This window comes from Andrena cerasifolii, chromosome 8 (genome assembly GCF_050908995.1).
Source record: "Andrena cerasifolii isolate SP2316 chromosome 8, iyAndCera1_principal, whole genome shotgun sequence".
Lineage (NCBI taxonomy): Eukaryota > Metazoa > Arthropoda > Insecta > Hymenoptera > Andrenidae > Andrena > Andrena cerasifolii.
Window position 1 is genome coordinate 15,168,158 of NC_135125.1, and position 19,728 is coordinate 15,187,885.

Genomic DNA, 19,728 nt, shown 5'->3' on the forward strand with positions numbered 1-19,728 from the left:
ATTTCGCAAAGGTTGTTGCAGTAGTTTTTGAGATACCTCTCTGACCGTTTTTAGAAAGGCTCCTTAGAAGTCGTATTTTTATTACAAACATAAATATTTTTCTATAAAAAAGTTACCAAGTGTTCTTTAAATGTTGCTCTTTTCAATGCAAAAGGTTCCGTAGAATTATACGCTTCCGCTTTTTCGCAAACATCCGCCTCTATTCAGCCTCCTGACTAGGTACAACCCCTTAATCCCTAGTCGAACCTGTCTGGGTTGTAAAACGCGCAGTCTGGAGTAATTAAGAATTAGTTAGGCGATAGGGAGAGGTTCCTTATTGGGAGCGCATAGATCATTCGTCGGAGGAATCAATGGACGGAGTGGCGGAAAATGGAAGCCGTTTCCCTCTCAGGCGGGGAAACCTCGCGTATTTGCATTGGGAGCGAAGGAAGAAAGGATTCGACTGCATCTATGGGCCACCTCGAGCTCCGAGGAAGTTAGGAGCGACGCGAAAGTTGGAATCTAAGGGCCGGCTCGTTATTTACAGGGGTTGCGAATTGGATTCCATTATGGGCAACTTTGTTACGCGCTTCCATTGGGAAATATCAATTGAGAGGTGGAGTCAGTTATTCCGTTAAATGCTAAAACCCTCGGCCGCCGGGTCAGACATCGGGGTTGCCACCGCGTGCTTTAAAAAAAGTAAGCTTTGTTCTTACAAGTAAATACGTTATTATACGCGCATTGGCTACTCCTCGCATCCCCTATAAGCGAGTAGACTAACAAAAGGTTGTTCACGAGGCCATCCCCTGTCCGCCTCCTTCCGCGCGGCGTTTCTTCGGCGCGCATCATTCTCTCCGCTGTCGGTCGGTGAAAGAGGACTACAAAAGTAGCGAGCGGGTCCACCTGGCGTCGCGTCTCTTGTTGCGTGCACGGGGTGGAAAGCATTCGCCCGCGGCTATTGGTGCTTCTCCACGCCGACCCGGGGAGATCGTATTCTCGCGGGCGGTCGAATTAAGCGGTCGTGGGGCGCGAAGCGCGGTGGAAAAGCCGAGGGGCTATAAATACAAGGCAGACACAGGGGCGGGCTCGGTGAAACGGAGGCGGAAAGAGACAGTGTCCTCGGCACAATGCGTGCCGCGCCAATCCTATTTTCAGAGATACACATCTCCCTCCCCCCGCGCCGGGGGAAAAAGCGACAGACAGAAAGCGAGGAGGGCCCGATGAGGAGAGATGGAACTGAAGATGGGAGAAACAGGAGGATGGACGTGGAAGGGGGTCCTAACCGCTTTATCCCCGAATCGAATCGTTTCCTCGGCGCGGGCTCTGCAGCTGGTCCCGCAGCCTTCTTTCGGAGTCCATCCTCTCTGACTCCGCGATACGATCCCTCCCGAACCATTAGAGATGCAGAGCAAGCACCCCGGACATCGAAAGCCGACGAAGAAAGCCTCCCGAAAACAACGGCGTACACCGACGCACCCAGGATTAGAGCCTCGAGCAGAAGCGTATTTTTGTCCTCTCTCGCGGATATCGTATCCCCGAAATAAGCTGGAACCGATCGTGTTTTGGTGCTGGTGGAATTTGTCTCGGTGTGGTGTATAAATATCCTTTAATCGCTCGTCTTTTAAGGTCCCCGACGACTCTATCCGCCGCGCGCTGAGGCTGTGAAGTCCACGCGAAGCGGGCATAGGGGTGGAGATCGAGAGAGGATCGAGGACTTTGTAACCGGGGATTATTTCCACGTCGCCGTCGTGGGTGGAATCTCGCCACGGTTTCCCAGCGTTTTCCCGCTCGTTCGCGCGTGCACGTCGGCGCGCACACGCGAGCCGCGATAAGGGGAAGATTTATCGGCGAACTTGGCCGTATAAAGGCGCGCGCGTATGTTGCCCGTCGCGGCTCGCGGCCACCTGCCCGCGCGGGCGCCCGCGATCAAGAGACACAGAGTGTCTGTATTACGCCACGACCCGCTATCAAGAACCCTTTGATTATCGAATCTCAATAATGGTTGATCCGATTAGATTTTGAATGGTCTTAATGGATAGCTTGGGTTTGATTTATATAAGAAAAGTGTCTTCGTTTTGTTCCTACGTGCCTTATGAGCTGAGATATTTCAATGCAAACTTCCAGTTTGCCGAATTTTATGTTGTGAAAGATTAATCATCGTCGTCGTCAAGTGTGGGCAAGAGGGGGGCGTGAAAGGGTGAGGAAATGTACCGTCAATTCACGTAGCACGAGAAAGACAAAAAGGAGCTGCGTTCAGGTCGCTAGTAACGTAACCTAGCTAGTGTCAATCCAGCATAACCTGCCCAGTGTCGAATAAGGTAAGTTGTCCAAATTTTTTATGTCACGAGTTTTTACGCCAATTAGAACACTGAATTATTGTCTCAATTAACAAGGTAAAGCGCTGAAATTTTTTAATAAACTTAGTAGGTAGAGCTGATAGAAACGAAGGAGACGCACAGATTTGGAAGTTGTAAGGAGAAGCCACGCTTGTACAAAATAATATATTGTAACATGTTGCATTTAATTTGCCAGATATTTTTATACCAGCAAATTATTTTTAATTTAGAGTTTCTATGTAAAGCTTATAGAAATGAAGGGGCGCACAGGCTTAGAGGTTGTCCAGAGAAGGTTAGATAGACAGAGGAGCATCTTCTGTTGCACAAGTTTCTGGAAATTTGTCAAACAAGGTAAATCGACAAAATTTGTCAAAAGATATAGCATTAAGAATTAAGAAAATTATAGTCGATTGCTTGCAGTGTAGAGCGAGTCACATTAGTGAAGAAAGTACGCTGAAAACACATCTCCCTTGATTCTTTTCAATCTTTTGTGAAAGACATTCGTAATACTTTAAAATCCAAAGTAGTTGCCACGCTAATCATTAATTTTATTAGTTTCCTATTAACAATATTAATTTAATTCGTCAATAAACATACTAAATTAATTTTATTCCAACACCAATAAATTGTGCGTTAAGAATATTGGATCCCTTGGTTCATTTTTGCTGAATTATTACCATTAGCATTTAAATTTTCTGCGACAAGACTTTCTGCCATAAGCTCTCACCTCCTTTGGACACATTTTGTAGTCTCTACACTTACTATGGCAAAGGGCCACTCTATTTCTATATAAGTTCTACGTTATGTTGTAACTAAAATGTGGATTTTATATATTTACAGATAATCGAAGCAGAAGATGATGCAGTGTGATCTACCAGAGAACAAAATTTATTGTGACATAGTATTATATTAATTAAACGATTTTATTCAGCTTCGATCCTCTGTTTGCTTCTTGTATGTTTGGTTCATATCTGAAAACTCAAATTTAAACCAATTCCACCAATCCAATTGTCTTGAAGTTTTGCAGGCGTGCATAGTTTGAATAACAATACAATATATTTTTAAAAAAAAATAACCCCTGAGGAGGTGAAAAAATTATCCAGTCATAAATAAACACTACAAAATGTGTGAAATCTCCACGAAATTACCTTTTTTAAAAAAAGGTACAAAAAAGTGCGCCAAGTATACGCGCGCGCGCAGACGAACGAAAAAATACTGTAAATTTATTAATGTGCTATATTTAGCTTTACAAAACTAATGATATATGAAAATTGCGCCAGTTATAACAATGGCTATTTATACAAACAAGAAATGTATTAAATAATATTGAGCAGCTATATTTTTATTTTATACAAATAGATATTTCAATACCAATAAATATTTTATTCAAAATACTTGGCGCTGCGATCCGAATTGGTGTTGCTAAACTGAAGAAATAAGTATAAATTGCATTAATCCTTTAATATATATGTAATAAATATGTATAAATTGCGTTTCTAATATGTATATGCTGATATAGTTTAGATTGCAACGGAGTTATTGGAAATTATTAATACTAAGACAATTAACATTTTTTCGGTTTCGCAGCGCCAAGTATTTTGAATAAAATATTTATTGGTATCGAAATATCTATTTGCATAAAATAAAAATATATCTGCTTAATATTATTTAATACATTTTTTGTTTGTACAAATATCCATTATTATAATTGGCGCAATTTTCGTATATCATTAATTTTGTAAAGCTAAATATAGCGCATTAATAAATTTACGACAATTTTTTTTTGTTCGTCTGCGCGCGCGCGCGTATACTTGGCGCACTTTTTCGTACCTTTTTTTTAAAAAAGGTAATTTTGTGGAGACTTAAGCTACGCCGGGGGTGCCCGGGAGGCGGGTGGGCGTCGTCGGCGGTGGCTGTGAACTTGTACCTTGCACTTCAACTTTATGCGCGACACGTTGAAGGGCGGGCATCGTGTTTGCCTTTGTTACCAACTTTGTTTGCCAACCGCCATTGTTTACGGACCCCTTCGGTGGTAGGTCACGGTTCACGGAGCCCCGCTCGAGGAGCAGTTCTTTTGTCTCGAGGAACCGCGCCATTAATTGACTCAGACCGCGACGAACGGGCCCCTGACGTTCATCCTGCGCCGGGACAATGCGCGATTACTTACCACACGACCAACAACATTGTGCAATCGAACAATGGGGATCGGGGAAAGTATCCCACGGGAACGTACGCCTAATAGAGGCCAATGAAACGGCTATGGACTTCTACGCGGCCCTGTTGCGGTTTTATTAGCCGATGCCTCGAGATTCCTTTGGGCAGAAAGTTCTGTTGTGGTGGAGCGGAATGTTGGCAGATTTTTGGGGGGTGTGGCTTGAACTTTTGCAATGTGCAGTTATTTATCTTGGTACTCGAATATTATATACTATTATATATCTTTAGATTTAAAAAAAGTTTATATTACGCAATTACCTAAGTGGTATGGTCCAGACCACCACGTTGTTATCGATAATCGCCTGACACGGTTTAGGCATGTTTTCAACTAACTGTTCTGCATACTCCGAAGATAAAGACCATATTTCTCGAAATTTTCGAGATAACTGCTTGGCCGTGAATATATGTTTTCCTTGAAGAGTTTCCTTTCGATTTATGAAACCCCAAAAGTTTTCGATTGGATTCGCATCAGGCGATTGTGCAGGCCAGTCCAACGCTATGATGCTCTTTTCTTCTTTCCAAGTCGTGGAAAAACGACAAAAGATAGCGTAAAGTAGCCGAATATGAGACCCATTTATTAAGGATGTATCGAATGTACAATATTAGACAAAAGTATACGAAACTAGAAATACTTGAATATCTTCGTGTTTCGCATAGTAAATCTAGATGTAACGTACTCGAACGACAGTTGGAGTTTTATTTTTACTCCTAGGAAGGTATTTTCACTTGACAAGTGCTTTCTCAAGCATTATTTGCTAAACTTTTGGCAGTGAAAATGCCCTGAATTCGCAATTTTCTCAAGTTATAATTTATTTCTCTAAAACGGTGCAGTGAAAACAATTGAAACTCGGCAGATATTTCCATCTATCCATATACTACATGTACAAAAAAATTGAAAACATTGGTACTATTCCTTCAACATTTTTTCAGCTGTTTTATCCGAAAAGGTAGTCTCGTTCCATAAGAGTACGTGTAAAATCAGTGAAAATTAAGATCGTTATAACTCAGCAATCGTTTATAGAATTTGTTTAAATTTTTTGGAGCACACCAGGTAGATTAGAAAGAACAATCTCACAAATTTTCATCAACTTGGTACCATTTTGAAGATAAGCAGCATATGTATTCTTTAGCGACCTACTGAAAAGTACTATAACAAAGATTCGGTTTCATAATAACAAAATAAAAACGAAAGTCATTGAAATACGCAGATAAAAAAAATGTGTTCCTAATACGAGGCTCAGTTTGTTTTTAAACTTTCTTTTAACCATCACTGTATCCATCCGAAATCCTGGACTCTGCAATGTGGCCCACTGTTTCATCTAGTAGCATTGATAAATTATCGGCAGGCATCCAGATACTTCAGAGAACCCCGAACAATTTTAAACCGTCTCGTTTGAATCTTACTTATCGCCACCGCGCTGCAAAATGCGTCCACCGACCACCCCCAGTCATTATCTCCGAATTCCGCGAGCTATGTTTTACACGAGAGACAGACTATGCCCGTCCAAGCGTCCCCTGAACTCGCAAGTTCCATTCCAGCGAATAATTACTGTACCTACTCCTCGCGAGAATATACACGTCGCGTCCGTTCCCCGCGAAGCCATAAATCCGCGTTTAACGCGATACAGAAGGCGTCGCCGGGCGAAAACACCGCTGGCGTGATATTCCGGCTTCGGGCTGTAAAAAATTAAGACACATCGCCGTCCGCGAGATAAGAGGGAAACAGAGGTGGCCCAGCGGACCGCGCCGGCCGGCCGGCGTGTCGTTGAATTACAGTCAGCGCCCGCTTAACACACCGCCCGGGGATGATAGCCGTGAAACGCGGTAATCATTTGATAACGATCGACTGTATACGCCGGCCCTGTCCTCCCTCATCCACCGTTAGCGCCGCTCCACCCGGCGCGAGGAGCGAAGAAACGACGCGTTTAATCTCCGGTTTCCCGTAACCGCAAACCGATCGAACGGGCCCGCGGAGTACACCTGTAATTCGATACAGCACATCCTGACTGACAGATGGAGGTATTCACTGTTTCGCGCGAAAACAGGTAAAAGGGGGCTGGAAGGAAGGCAGGAAGTTCTCGAGGGACAGGAAACAAGGGGGGAACGAGAGGGAGGCAGGGGTGGGCGCGCAGGGGGATGGGAGAAAGTTTCTCGTCTAGCTCGGGGACGATAGCCCCGAAGATTCCGAACGCTCCTCGGACCGGAACTTCCCTTGAAACCGCGTCGATGATTAAACCTTGTCCGGCTGAACGTGTTTTAATGAACGCGTAAATCACGCTCCTTGGACGCGCCGAACGTTGCTGTGCTTTATGGCCGGTGAAAACGCGGCAGCCTTACGCCGCGCACAGAAAAATCACGGTAATTAACATTCGAGTCGTAAAATAAATCATTCGCTGGAAAATTGGGGGCCATTAAACCCTTCCGTTCGCGTGGAGGGGACGATGCGCGGGGAAAAATGGGACGGGCTGATGGAGCCCGATAAATTCCAGTTCTGGGGCGTGTGTGTTTTGTTCCGGGGACCGAAAGTTCCCACACGGTTGTTGGATTTGAAATCTGCGGGAGAGATGCGCGTTTATGCAGGCTGCAACAGAATTCAGCGCTTTAGGAATGCGCTCCGGTTTTACTTTCATTTTCAAGTGTTCCATGCAGCCACGCAGAGCCTGTTCTTCCCTTAAGGGGAGGTTCCGGTCGAAAAGTCGATTTTCTTTTACCTCATTAACTGTGTTATCCGTGTGCCCAGTTTGAAAGACGTCGTTTCGAGAAGAACGCGTTCGAAGTTTTAGAAGGAGCTCCGATCACCTGCGAACGGCCAATTCCGAGCGTTCCACTACCTGCACCAAACAAATTATAATTCCGTTATCTCTTCCAATTTTAATTTAATACTTTAAGGGTAGATACGTTATTGAGACCCCTGAAATTAAGAAAACACACCAACAAAAATTTTGATTTTTCCGAACCCTGGTTTCCTCCCTTAAGCTCCTATAACTCAGTCCGTGCTTCGAGTACAAGACTCAACAGTACGACCCCCTAGCCGAACCCTGTACACAGCTTACGTGTGCACGGTGTTCGCGGAAGGGGCGAGGTGATCAGCGGTCGTTAATGCAATGTTAATTAGTCCCTGCTATCCAGCCGAAGGAATTGCAGCGGGGAGGCGTGCTAGGGCTAATTATACCCCCGCGGAAGCGTGGTTTTTTCATTATCATCCGTGGACGGTCTCCGCTGCGGCGATCGAAACGCCGACTAAATAATTCAACGGGCATAATTCCCGGCCGCGTGTGCACGCGGAATGGCCGCCGGTGACAAAGGGCGAAAAATCACGGAGCCCGCGTCGCCGGGGGCTGATTTTTTTCCCCAACGCGGGTACCTATGAGATATCGATTGCGTGTGCGTCTTGGGCGCGCGTGCCGGGGAGAAACGAGGCGCGCGGGGGTGGATTATCGGGGTTGCGACACGGCAGAACGGGGGTCGGCAGGACGCGGTGTGCGGAGAGGCGCGTCGCGATCCCGTTTACCATGCAAAAACGAATTTACGTGCGGCTGCTTTTCCGCTCTCAAAGCAACAGGATGTTACGGGGTGCCGGGGCTCGTAAATATTCCCTACCGCCCACTCCTACCGATAAAGCGGATCTGTTCGTGGCGGGGGCTCGATTAATATTCATTAGAAACGGCGAAGAGAGAAAAGTAGGGAAGGAATGAAAACACGAATGAAAAGGAAATAGAAAGGCGCGTGGTTCGGGGGTGATCGGGTGGGAGAGGCTGAAAGGGGCACTCGCGGAGGACAGTGGCGAAAATGATATCGCGAGGATGAAAGGCGAAGGGTGTGACTGGTGGACGTACGACGGACCCAGGTGGGGGTGGGGAACTGGTGGGTGGGTTGAAGGAGGATGGATGAGACGCGCGCGGACCTGGGTATCTTTAATATCTTTAATCCACACCCCTGCGCGGGAACGCGGAACGGAGGTATGCGTGCAGGGAGAAAGCACCCCCTGAGAGTCTACCAGGTCTCACAGCAGCAGGGGTAGTAGTGGCTCTCTGTGTTTGAGCTACGCAAGCGCGGTTTATCGACTGCCGCATATATATATGTATGTATATATAGAAAGAGAGTGAATGAGAGGTTAAGGGAGAGATAGAGGGAGAGAGAGAGAAGGGGAGGGTTAGAGAGGAGCGAGAAAAGCGTTCCGTTTCGTTTCGTTTCGTTTCGTTTCGTTTCGTTTCGTTTCGTTTCGTTCCGTTCCGTTCCGTTCCGTTCCGTTCCGTTCCGTTCCGTTCCGTTTCGTTTCGTTTCGTTTCGTTTCGTTTCGTTTCGTTTCGTTTCGTTTCGTTTCGTTTCGTTTTGTTTCGTTTCGTTTCGTTTCGTTCCGTTCCGTTCCGTTCCGTTCCGTTCCGTTCCGTTCCGTTCCGTTCCGTTTCGTTTCGTTTCGTTTCGTTTCGTTTCGTTTCGTTTCGCACAATTTCTCTGCTTCCAGTTCTCTCTCTTTACTCTCTCTTTTCTCTTTGTTCGCCTGCCGTTCGTCTCGGCTCCGGATATTTGTCCGGATTGCAATTGCAGAGGGCTTTTTCCCACTCGTTTCATCCCACCCCTCTCCGTCGGTTACCCTCTCGCGAGACCACGCTTTTCCACCTCCGCGCTGCGTGTCACCTTTCTTCGTTCCTCCTTTGCCAAGCATCCCTGTCGCCGCACGGCCGCCTTGTCCCAACCCTCGGGGAGCCCTAGCGCGCTCTCCTTCCTTCCGACGCCGACGTCGTCACGGCCTCCTCCGCCGCGTAAAGCAATATTTCACCGGGCACGGACCGCGGCCGCGGTGGAATCGCTTCGAGATACTCGATGACCGATCGAGTGGCATCCCCCTTCTGGAAATGCGAACCGGACGGGGAAACAAGGGGCGCTCTGCCGCTGGGGAACTTGTGTACCGGATGTTTCGGAAATACCGATGGGATTCGAATCACTTGGAGATTGGCGATGAAAGATCACCTCGAGTGTTAATCGTATGGAACGAATTTTAGAGTAGCTTTGGTTAAGGGATAACTTAGCAACATCTATAGATATATGAGCCGTTTATTTTGAAAGTGGCGTAAGTCCATTCATAGCCATCAAACACATATTATTTCTTAAATAATGTTAATTACGCTAATTGGGATGATAAATTTGACACCTTTGGGAACCCAAAAACATTATACTACCATGTTATCTGTTACCCATATTTTTAAATTTAAGGGGACCTTCCGATCTAGAGCCCCCAAAAATAGGTGATATTTAGGAATTAATTAAAGGAAAACTACTATATATAATTTAATCGGACTTTGTGCATTGTATTAAGGATGTCTTAAGCTACAGATATATATTTTTTGTTTTATAATTAATCATTGCAGACGGCACTGGGGAGTCGTTAAAGTCAAGGCGTCAAAAAATTCATCCAAATCGGTGGGACCTGTATCTTGAAAAATAATTATCCGATTCGACTGAAACTTTTTTATTTTGAAGAATATACTTCTGGCTAGGGGGGAAACCAGAAAAAATACAAAAATGACATTTCTTAGAAAATAACGACACTTGAATTTTGAAATCACTTTTTCACTATATTTTTCGTCCTGTCAACGCCTTTAAAATTTATAAATTTTCAATTCTTTGTATTTTTTTCTGGTATCCCTCCTAGCCAGAAGTATATTCTTCAAAGTAAAAAAAAATTCCAGTCGAATCGGGTAATAACTTTTGGAGATACAGGTCCCACCGAGTTTGAGAACACTGTTTCGAGAAAAACGCGTTTAAAGTTTTACGTGAGTGCCGAGTGGCCGGGTTTTACCCATGCAATTTTACGAATTTCAACAAATCCTTTTAAACACGTATTCCTAAAAGGTTGAACATTCGAAAAATAAAATAAAAAAAATCGATTTTTGGACCGGAACCTCCCCTTAATCCAACGCAAACCCTACAATATCTCGATTCGAACATAAATGGACTTACGCCTTTTTCAAAATAAACGGCTCATATATAGATGCTGCATCATCCCCTAACGAAAAGAATAGTCCGAACGCCCCAAGAATGTTGCCACCGTCTCCTATGCTTCGTAAAATTTTAAATATCAGCCACTTTAATAACCGGAGAGGTAGTATCCCACCGACGACTTCTCGCACTTCCCCGACCTTAAAGCCGCGTAGAATGCCTGGCCTCCGACCAGCTATTTCGGAGCCACCGTGTATATACTCTTTGAGCCTCCGCTCGTTGGGTTCCACCCCTTTTCCCGTGGCGATCGCTCGTAGCACCCGGTTCCGCTATCGCGCCAGGATTCCAGGCCATCGGCGAATCTTCCCCGTCATTTGCATAATTTCCTGGCAGCCACGAGTGCTCCTCGAACGAGCAGGCGACTCCCGACGATCGCCCAAACTAGCGTTCTCGGCGGCCGTGCCCCTAGCCTGTTGATCGTTTTATGAAAATTTCATGGCGCGTCCCAGCGGCCATCGTCGCCGGCCGACTCCCGAACAGTGATAGCCCCCTTCCGCGGGTATAATATTCGAGCGGACGTCGCCCATTATCGGACGCCCCCGCGGCGACGGTCCATGCGCGCGCGCGCGCGCGCCTTCCGATTATATCGATATCGACTCGGAGATAAATTGCGCCTTGGGAAGAACAGCTGTCCGACGGGCGGGGGAATTCCACGGGCCCCTTGTTGTTCCCTGGAAATATCGGTCTCCTCCTGCACCGAAAATTAATAGCCTCCCGGCTCGTTAAACGCCGTTAAATCCGAAGGCGTTCGTTCGGCCATCCGAACGACTCCACGAGCACTTAACGAGGCATCTGTCGTGTCGAATCGCTCGGCTGCCCTCGAAAATGTAAATGGGACGTATAGAGGGTGGTCGTAGAGAGTTAGAAGCTTACAAGATCCCCAACCCTTCGATTAAAAAAATTATGAAACTTCGGGGTTATGTAGAAGCTATATAGATATTCTTCTTGCTGCGTAAATTCACTCTAAGGGTGTCAAATTAACCCCTGAAAATCCGGCTATTTTCCAATTTTGTGTTATACGTAATTGGCGAACTGCGACAGATAGAGAAAAAGTTCTCAAATAAAAGTTACTCCTTTTAATTTGGTAACTTGGACTTTTTACAGTTCGCGAGTTACAGCACTCGCAAAACACTCTACCACGGACAGAAGCCGTCGATAACTCGTGGAGCAAGTGTTTCCAGCCACACGATCCCATCACCCTTTTCTCATCCCCAAAGCAGAGGCTTCGGCTTCCTTAACTTTGACCACTTTCTTCTCGGACACCCAGTACCTTTTTGTCTCCTTTTCTCGGCGAGGTAGGAGGTATCCGTTTCGAACAGGTGGTAGACTCGAGCGGGGACCAACAGGTAGGAATCCGACGGGTCTGTACGGGTCAAGAAATGCATAAATTAAGCGAGAGGGGCTCGCCGCTAAGGGGTCCAGTTGCCCGGTCTACGGACCTGTAATTTATTCCCAGCTGCGAGCGCGTCGTTCACCCACGGTCCGGGGACTATTCATTAAGACGGGTAGGAGAGCGTTAGATTAAAGCCAGCGGCGGAGACCCCCGCTCCCTTAACGAATTTCCCGATTTCCCAGCGCTTTTAAATATGCTGATCGAGTTAGCCGTTCCGGCGGGATGATACCGGCCTGCGACTTTTTCCACCGGCCGCTGGGAGTGGGCGGTAATCGAATTAGCATTTCAATTGCAGCCGCGATTCGCGCGATTTGTATAGACCCGTGCACGCGCCGGTCCAATCGCGGACCTCTACTACTCGCCCGCCGAACGTCCGCCGTTATTAACGGCCTGATCCGTTAGCATTCGCGGGATCTGGGTTAAATGCCGGGCAGCGGCCGTTTATAGCGTCGCGTTTCTTTCGGCCTCGCGTCTACCGCTCGCAGCCCCATGAATATCCCGACACGGAGACTGCTTTTAAGTCGCGTACACGCGCACGCTTTTTCGCGCTTGGGTTCTTGTTTGATTCGCAGAGAGATGGGGGTGGAGTTTGCGGCGGAGGGCGAGGAAGGGTGGTTGCTTGTGTGCAAATGAATTGCTGGCGCGAGATGAGAGGTGTGAGCAGCTTCTTTTTGGAGAGGGTGGGTTTGGAGGTGTAAGTGGAACGTGTACGACTAGGGGGATGTGAATGTTTCTTTAACCCTTAATTGGTGACGTCCCACTGCGCGACATAGGTATACGGTGACGCGGAGTCTCGCAGACCCTTCTTTATTAATTTCACATTGTCGAGCCTATTTCTAACATCCACTGGAGCATTTAGCGAATTTATTGCGTATTTGACAAGACGCTTTTGCGTGTTCTGATCGATCCACTGAAAGTTGCCCTCGTGGCACCACGTATTCTGAAACAATTTCGAATGAAAAGAGGGGAATATTAGTTCCAGACTCCACGTGACTGGTTAAGGGATGATTAAGGGATGATTGAGATTCGAATGTTCCCTTTTGTTTGAACTTCTTAGCGATGGAATGGGAATATTTTTGACGCTTACTATCGAGTACAAATTGAATTTTCTCCTGTCGCAAAAGTTTACTTTAGGTGGATCAGACGAATTATTTGAAGTGCGTCGAGAAAATATGTTTTTTTTTAATATCATTCGAAGTTGAAGTGATTCGTGGGGATTATTTCTGCGTCTCGTTTCGTTTCGCGTCATATTTCCGTCGCAGAGTGATAATTGACTTTTCAACTGCAATTTTCAAAGTCCACAAGTCGTTAGACGGGCAAATGAATTTTACATGGCCGGCGTTATATCGCGCGCGATGCCCCCGAGAGGTTTTTCTCGGACAGACAACCTAGTTTCAAGTTGACCTCCACTTAATGACTTTTCTTTTGACGCAGCAAGAAAGTGGAGCGAGTCAAGGATTATCACCTTCGTTCCGTCAAAAATTCCACTTAATGACTCTGAGCCGTCGCAGAAACGACGCGGATACCCTGAGAACGTGACCGCTGGTGCGCGTTAGCTCCTTCACAGCGCGGCGAATGGCGTTCGAAGCGATCCTAAATCGGGAGTCTGTTGCGAACACTGCGTGCGAAAATTAGAGCGATTCTTATTTTTCAAAAATCCAAGCAATGAAACACAGCTGTACGTACCCATACAAGAAAGCTAAGGGGAGAAACAAGGAATGTCACAATACAGCTTTATCGAGAAAATTAAGTGCTTCGTTGCGGGGGTATTTGAACTTTATAACCCTTTGTTATTCGACAGTTCCGTAGCTCCAGTTGCCACGAAAAATGGCAAAAAGTCACGGAAAATAAACATTCCTCGTTTTCCCCTTTAGCCTTCACACGCAGCAGTGATCAAAAGAAAGTTTAAACTCTGAACGGTAACAAAAGCAAAATGCTTCCATCAGAAACAATAAAATTTTAAAAATTCATATCCCATAGATTCCGAGTGGTAGCAACAGTTAATTAAACTTCTGACCACCAATTCTATGATACGTGTATCCAAACTAAATCTCCTATTTTTCCTAAACAGCAAATGATAAAAGAAAGTACTTGAATTCTTTAAGCATGAATGAAGAAATTCTGCGCTACCTAATACATCCTCGCGAAGCGACCAGGCTTTGTTTTTCACAGCGAATTGAACGCACCGCGTCGCTCCTTCTAAAATGTCACTGCACACTTTGCTTCCACTCTGTGGGTGACCAGGAGAACGCTGTTACGAAGCTCGTACTAGATTCGGAAACTTTTGCTATTCAGGTTGTTGGTGATTCCCTCGCGCGTGACTCGCAGCCATCGCTGCGGAGGGTGTAGCTCCCGACGGGCTCGGTCGGTGGTTAGCCAAGTCTGGGTATGAGTTTGGCTCATCTTCAGTTCAGTTTTGGAGCCGCCGAGGCTGGAACGAGATGAGTTGGAAACGGAAAAGGGGATCCTGTAAATTGAATGACTTGGCCTGTTATATGTTACCCGCGGTTTTCTTTGCTTTATACTCCACCCACCCTGGCCTCCCTCGCGGCCCCGAAATTGGGCGGACTGCGCAGATTCCATTATAGACAAGAAGTCAGCAGAGCACGGCCTAGGTGCCTCGTTCGATGCCGTGGCCGCCATGTATTATGCATGCGCGGACAAATTTCGTCGTCCGCGCTAGACAAGGAAACGCCTCCGTTTATTATTTATTTCGCTCTTTATCGGTAAACGGGAAATCTCGGATCGACGTGCTCCTGGCCGGCCGGGGGCGGTTGAATAATTTAGGGCGAGTCAATGTAACGGGGCTAAGAACGCAGACACGAGACGAACCTGCACAATCGACGCGGATGGGATCGATTATGGGTATATTATATGGGACGTCGTTACCCGTCCATCCAGTGATCTGTAATATTTCTCTGGGGTTTGTCGATTGAAGATTGAAAGTAGATCTCTGTCCATGCTTCTCTACATCCTGAACAAACTGTAGACACCAAGCTTGTCGAGTTAAGGGGTTATATCATCGAGTCAGGCGGCCGAAAAGAGGCGAATGTTTGTGAATTGTTTATGAAAAAGCGGAAGCGTATATTTTTACACAATTTTTTGTACTTAAGGGGACCTTCTGGTCTAAAAGTCGATTTTTTTTATTTCATTTTTCGAATGTTCAACCTTTTAGGAATACGTGTTTAAAAGGATTTGTTGAAATTCGTAAAATTCACGAAGTTATAGACATTTGAGTAGCGGCAAATGCATGGACAACACTCGGCACTCGCGTAAAACTTTAAACGCGTTTTTCTCGAAACAGTGTTCTCAAAACGGTGGGACATGTATTTCGAAAAATTATTATCCGATTCGACTGAAACTTTTTTTATTTTGAAGAATATACTTCTGGCTAGGGGGGAAACCAGAAAAAAATACAAAAAATGGCATTTCTTAGAAAATAACGACACTTGTAGTTTGAAATCACATTTTCCCTACAGTTTTCATCCTTTCAACGCCTTTGAAAATTATAAATTTTCAATTTTTTGTATTTTTTTCTGGTTTCTCCCCCTAGCCAGAAGTATATTCTTCAAAATAAAAAAGTTTCAGTCGAATCGGATAATTATTTTTCAAGATACAGGTCCCACCGATTTGGATCAATTTTTTGACGCCTTGACTTTAACGACTCCCCAGTGCCGTCTGCAATGATTAATTATAAAACAAAAAATATATATCTGTAGCTTAAGACACCCTTAATACAATGCACGAAGTCCGATTAAATTATATACAGTAGTTTTCCTTTAATTAATTCCTAAATATCACCTATTTTGGGGGGCTCTAGACCGGAACATCCCCTTAAAAGAGCAGACATCCAAGAAGCCCTTTTAAAAATTTGGTTTTATGGTGAGCACTGCCGTTCGGAACCAGATTATCTAAAATCAAAAAAAGATTTCCGAAATATTAATTTAAAACAAAATGGCGTTTTTTTAAAGCTGAAATCCCGATTTTTTCGCCTGATTTTTGCACGAAAAATCAGGATTTTAGCTTTAAATAGCCGCTACTTTGTTTTAAATTAATATTTCGAAATCTTTTTTTTGATTTTAGATAATCTGGTTCCGACCGGCAGTGCTCACCGCAAAAGCAAATTTTTAAAAAGGCTTCTTGGATGTCGGTTGTTACTTTACTATAAACGTAAATATATCTCTACGAAAAAATTACCAAATGTTCTTTAAATGCTGCCCTTTTAAGTACAAAAATTTGTGCAAAACTATATGCTTCCGCTTTTTCGAAAAAAAATCACAAACATTCACCTCTTTTCGGCCACCTGACTAGGTATAATCCCTTAAGTAAATGAGACAGTGGAGGGGAAAGAATTTGAATACATATATCACCAGCTCCGATTTTCATAGCAATCCTCTATTCGCTACCCCTACGCTATTTCCCCGGGTGCAAGAATCGCGGGAGCAATCGAATCAAGGGAAGAAACGCAATAAACCAGTCTCCACTGACCCGATCAAACACCGCACAGTTCGAACCTAATTTCACGGAAGCATCCAGCACAAATATTTCCCCCCCTGGTGGCGAAAGATCCCTCCCCTTCCCCCAGCTAATGCAGAGCCCTTCGCCCTTATCTGCCCGTAGACAAGTGTTGTTTATCAGGCTGATGTCGCTTATAGCGATGGCCAGAAAGCCCGAATTTCGAGGTAATCACGTCCCCCTTGATCCCAGCTCGAGGAAAGCCCGCTTTCACCCTATTCCTCGCGACTTCCTTCCCGTGGATACGGTGCCCTTCGTTCACCCCAAGAAATACGCTGTCTCCTCCAGGCCTAACTCTCGAACAGCGGTGGGGGACGTAGGGTCGAAGGAAAAAACGTCCGATTTCTCGTGGAAGAAAATAACGTCGGGCCTGCTGCCATACGGGATATTACATGCCGCGGATGTTAACGTCCGCCTGTATCTTTTTTTCCTCCGCTCCCTCTCCCTCTCTCTCTCTTTTTTTTGCCGCGGCCCTGGGAGACAGAGAGAGAGCGCGGAGGGCAGGGAGAGACGTATAGCTCTGTCAGATAGGCGGAATGCTGTAAATCTGTGCATTATACATGACAGCGAGATCAGCGCCATTTGTTATTCCGCCGGGCAGGGCGCAGAGGGAAGAAACGGGGACGTGAAAAATTACTGCCACTGCCAGCACTTACCGAAACGAGGCTTTCGGGGAACATCCCACTGCGGAACACTTGCCAGGAGACTAGTTACGGAATTGAAATTATCAGCGGTCGCTCTCGGATGATGCTCTACACTGGCTCTCGTGCTGCGCCGCGAACCAACTCTTCCAACCTTCTTCGCCAGACGTAATTCCTCTTTTTCCATGGAATTCGTCCAACGGGGGGGAACCTACGAGGTTCAATTTTTAACGACGTTTATGATCTTTGCTAAGTATCATCGTAAATAGCGTTAGGCTTGTAAATTGAGTTACAAAATGTCGAGCGCTAGCAATGTGCCTCGAAAACGCTGGTGGACTCGATTAAGAGGATGTGACTTTAATCTGACCTTATTTTCCAACGCTGAGCGAGTAACTTCGTAATATGGGAAAGTATATATTAAGTTACACGATGTGGGTCATCTCTCCCGAAGACGCAAACCGTCCCTTCTAACGACGAACTATCTCTCCTAGCACCTTAGGAGAAATATTGTCTTGAAGCAAATATCGACCAGGTTTTCTGAATCAGCATAAAATTCTGAACATATTCAGGTTATTCTGATAAAAAGAATAATATCAGTATTAGCTTCAATAGCCATTTTATATTAGATGGTCGTCGCAGTTAAAATATTTTACGTTGTATTTGGTATTAAATAATTTGAACGCAAGTGGCTATTGGATATTGTAGCGTGATCTTTTAGGCAGCTACTATTATATATTATAAATTTGTTATTAATTTGTTTTTCTGGTAAAAAGTTACATCAATCGTACTTGATTTTTTTAAATGCTTATATCACGCATAGAACAGGGTGCAAGCTCGAAATGTTTTGTTCCTATTTATCATTTACTTGATATTTTTACCATCAGATGTCATTTATATTCATTAATTACCGAGAAATGAAGAGGTACCATTTACGTGACCAGTGCGATATTGGCAACTCTCCCCTATCTACTCCATAAAAACACAAACATCTATCGTCGCACAATTCTCCCTAAATCCCTTCATTCCAGCCCCGAAACCGACAGATTCGCCCAGTAGTGGATTCAGGAGCCTTTCTTGGAGGGGGCGAAATATTTAAAAGTACATAAGTACATTTTTTAATCTTATTTTACAAGATTTAAAATTTGCTTGTAATTTATATTTTAATATCTCTATCTGAAACTATAACCTAAATAATTACATTCACATTAATTATTTATACAGAATAGTACACAGTGTCATAATATTTTTCTATTTTATTACTCTTGGGGGGGGGGCGAAATATGTAAAAGTACATAAGTACATTTTTTAATCTTATTTTACAAGATTTAAAATTTGCTTGAAATTTATATTTTAATATCTCTATCTGAAACTATAACCTAAATAATTACATTCACATTAATTATTTATACAGAATAGTACACAGTGTCATAATACTTTTCTATTTTATTCCCCTGGGGGGGGGGGGGTCGCCCCTATCGCCCCCTCTGAATCCGGCCTTGGACTCGCCTTCTGTGCTACATTCAAGATTGTCTCTTTTACACCCCAATATTGCTCCTCCGGCGAAACGAAGCCAACTGCATCGATTTTAACTACGCGTGGCTCTCCATTTGATCCTCAAACGTGTACTCGCGCAACTTTCCACAACTTCTCTCTGCGTCCACGCGAGCTTCAGGGTGGGGTGGTAAAAACGACGGCGGGAATACCGGCTTTCATCGACTTGTTAATTTTCAGAGCGATCCGCTTGCTTCTCGGAACTATCCGAGGTGTTATCGTTGTCCCTCTCGCGTCGGCGAGCTAATGTTATTTACTTTGGGGAGCGTGAAAAAGTCGCCGCACAGGGGCTGAACTGGCCGGGCTGGACGGGCGAGATCCGAGCGCGAATTGAACGCGCAGGTGTCCGTAAATAAACTTGCATCGGGTTTGTGCAGCAAACCGGCGAACGTTATAGGGTAGTTACGCTCTCGCGGGCTGCCCGCTTACAAAGCTCCTCTTTCGGCCGCCGGGATTTTTATACCGCCGAACCGTTCCCGACGGGTCCGCCGTGCCCGCGCCTCCGGGAATATCGTTTACATAATTACGCCGGCGATCCCAGCCAAAGAGGAGCGCTCTTCCGCGTATAGCGCGCGTAATAATGAAAGTGGAAAGGGTTATTTTAAGTCGGCGATTTATATACAGGGTGTCCTGGAGTTGGGTGTCGTCCGAGGCTGCCGCGCTTCGCTAATAAAAATAAGACGACGTCGAGGGTGGAGGGTTTACTAGTGGCGCGGAGAGGGTGCTTCTTTTCAGCGAGAAGTAATTATGAAGTGTAGGGGCTCCACGGAGAAGCCACTGTTATTCAGAAAGGGGGCTCTGGGAATTTATCTAATCCACTTTGAGGGTCTTTAACGCGCTCCGTGCCGCGTGAGCCACCGGTGGTCCACGCTGAACAAAAGCATGCGCGACACAATGCCATCTTGAATAATTAGTCGTGGTAGATATTGTCGACGTTTCAACTCAGCCATGACCAGCGTTTTCTGTCCCTTGGGTTTTATAGTTCTGTTGTGGCTTCTTGATGAAGTATTCCTGGGTTTGGGTCCGCGTACCAGTTTCTTTTCACTTACCCGCGAAATGAAGTAAAGGAACGCGAGGTACACAGTGTACACGATGCCAC

General features: G+C 45.3%; 2 protein-coding genes and 1 long non-coding RNA gene across 5 annotated transcripts in view; 2 read left to right on the plus strand and 1 right to left on the minus strand.

Annotated features, from left to right (window-relative positions):
• The window catches only part of LOC143372540 (uncharacterized), a 46,449-nt gene that overhangs the window by 17,884 nt on the left and 8,837 nt on the right, over nucleotides 1–19,728 (minus strand). The window lies entirely within an intron of this gene.
• LOC143372544 (uncharacterized) overlaps nucleotides 1–19,728 on the plus strand; it is a 37,825-nt gene that overhangs the window by 8,532 nt on the left and 9,565 nt on the right. The gene's annotated exons all lie outside the window — the stretch shown is intronic.
• On the plus strand, nucleotides 1,930–3,250 carry LOC143372120 (uncharacterized). 3 transcript variants are annotated; one of them, XR_013086214.1, is made up of 2 exons: nucleotides 1,930–2,297; nucleotides 2,404–3,250. It is a non-coding gene; the product is annotated as an uncharacterized LOC143372120 (long non-coding RNA). The 3 variants fall into 3 exon arrangements; XR_013086215.1 differs by having other exon boundaries at nucleotides 2,411–3,250; XR_013086216.1 differs by having other exon boundaries at nucleotides 2,561–3,250.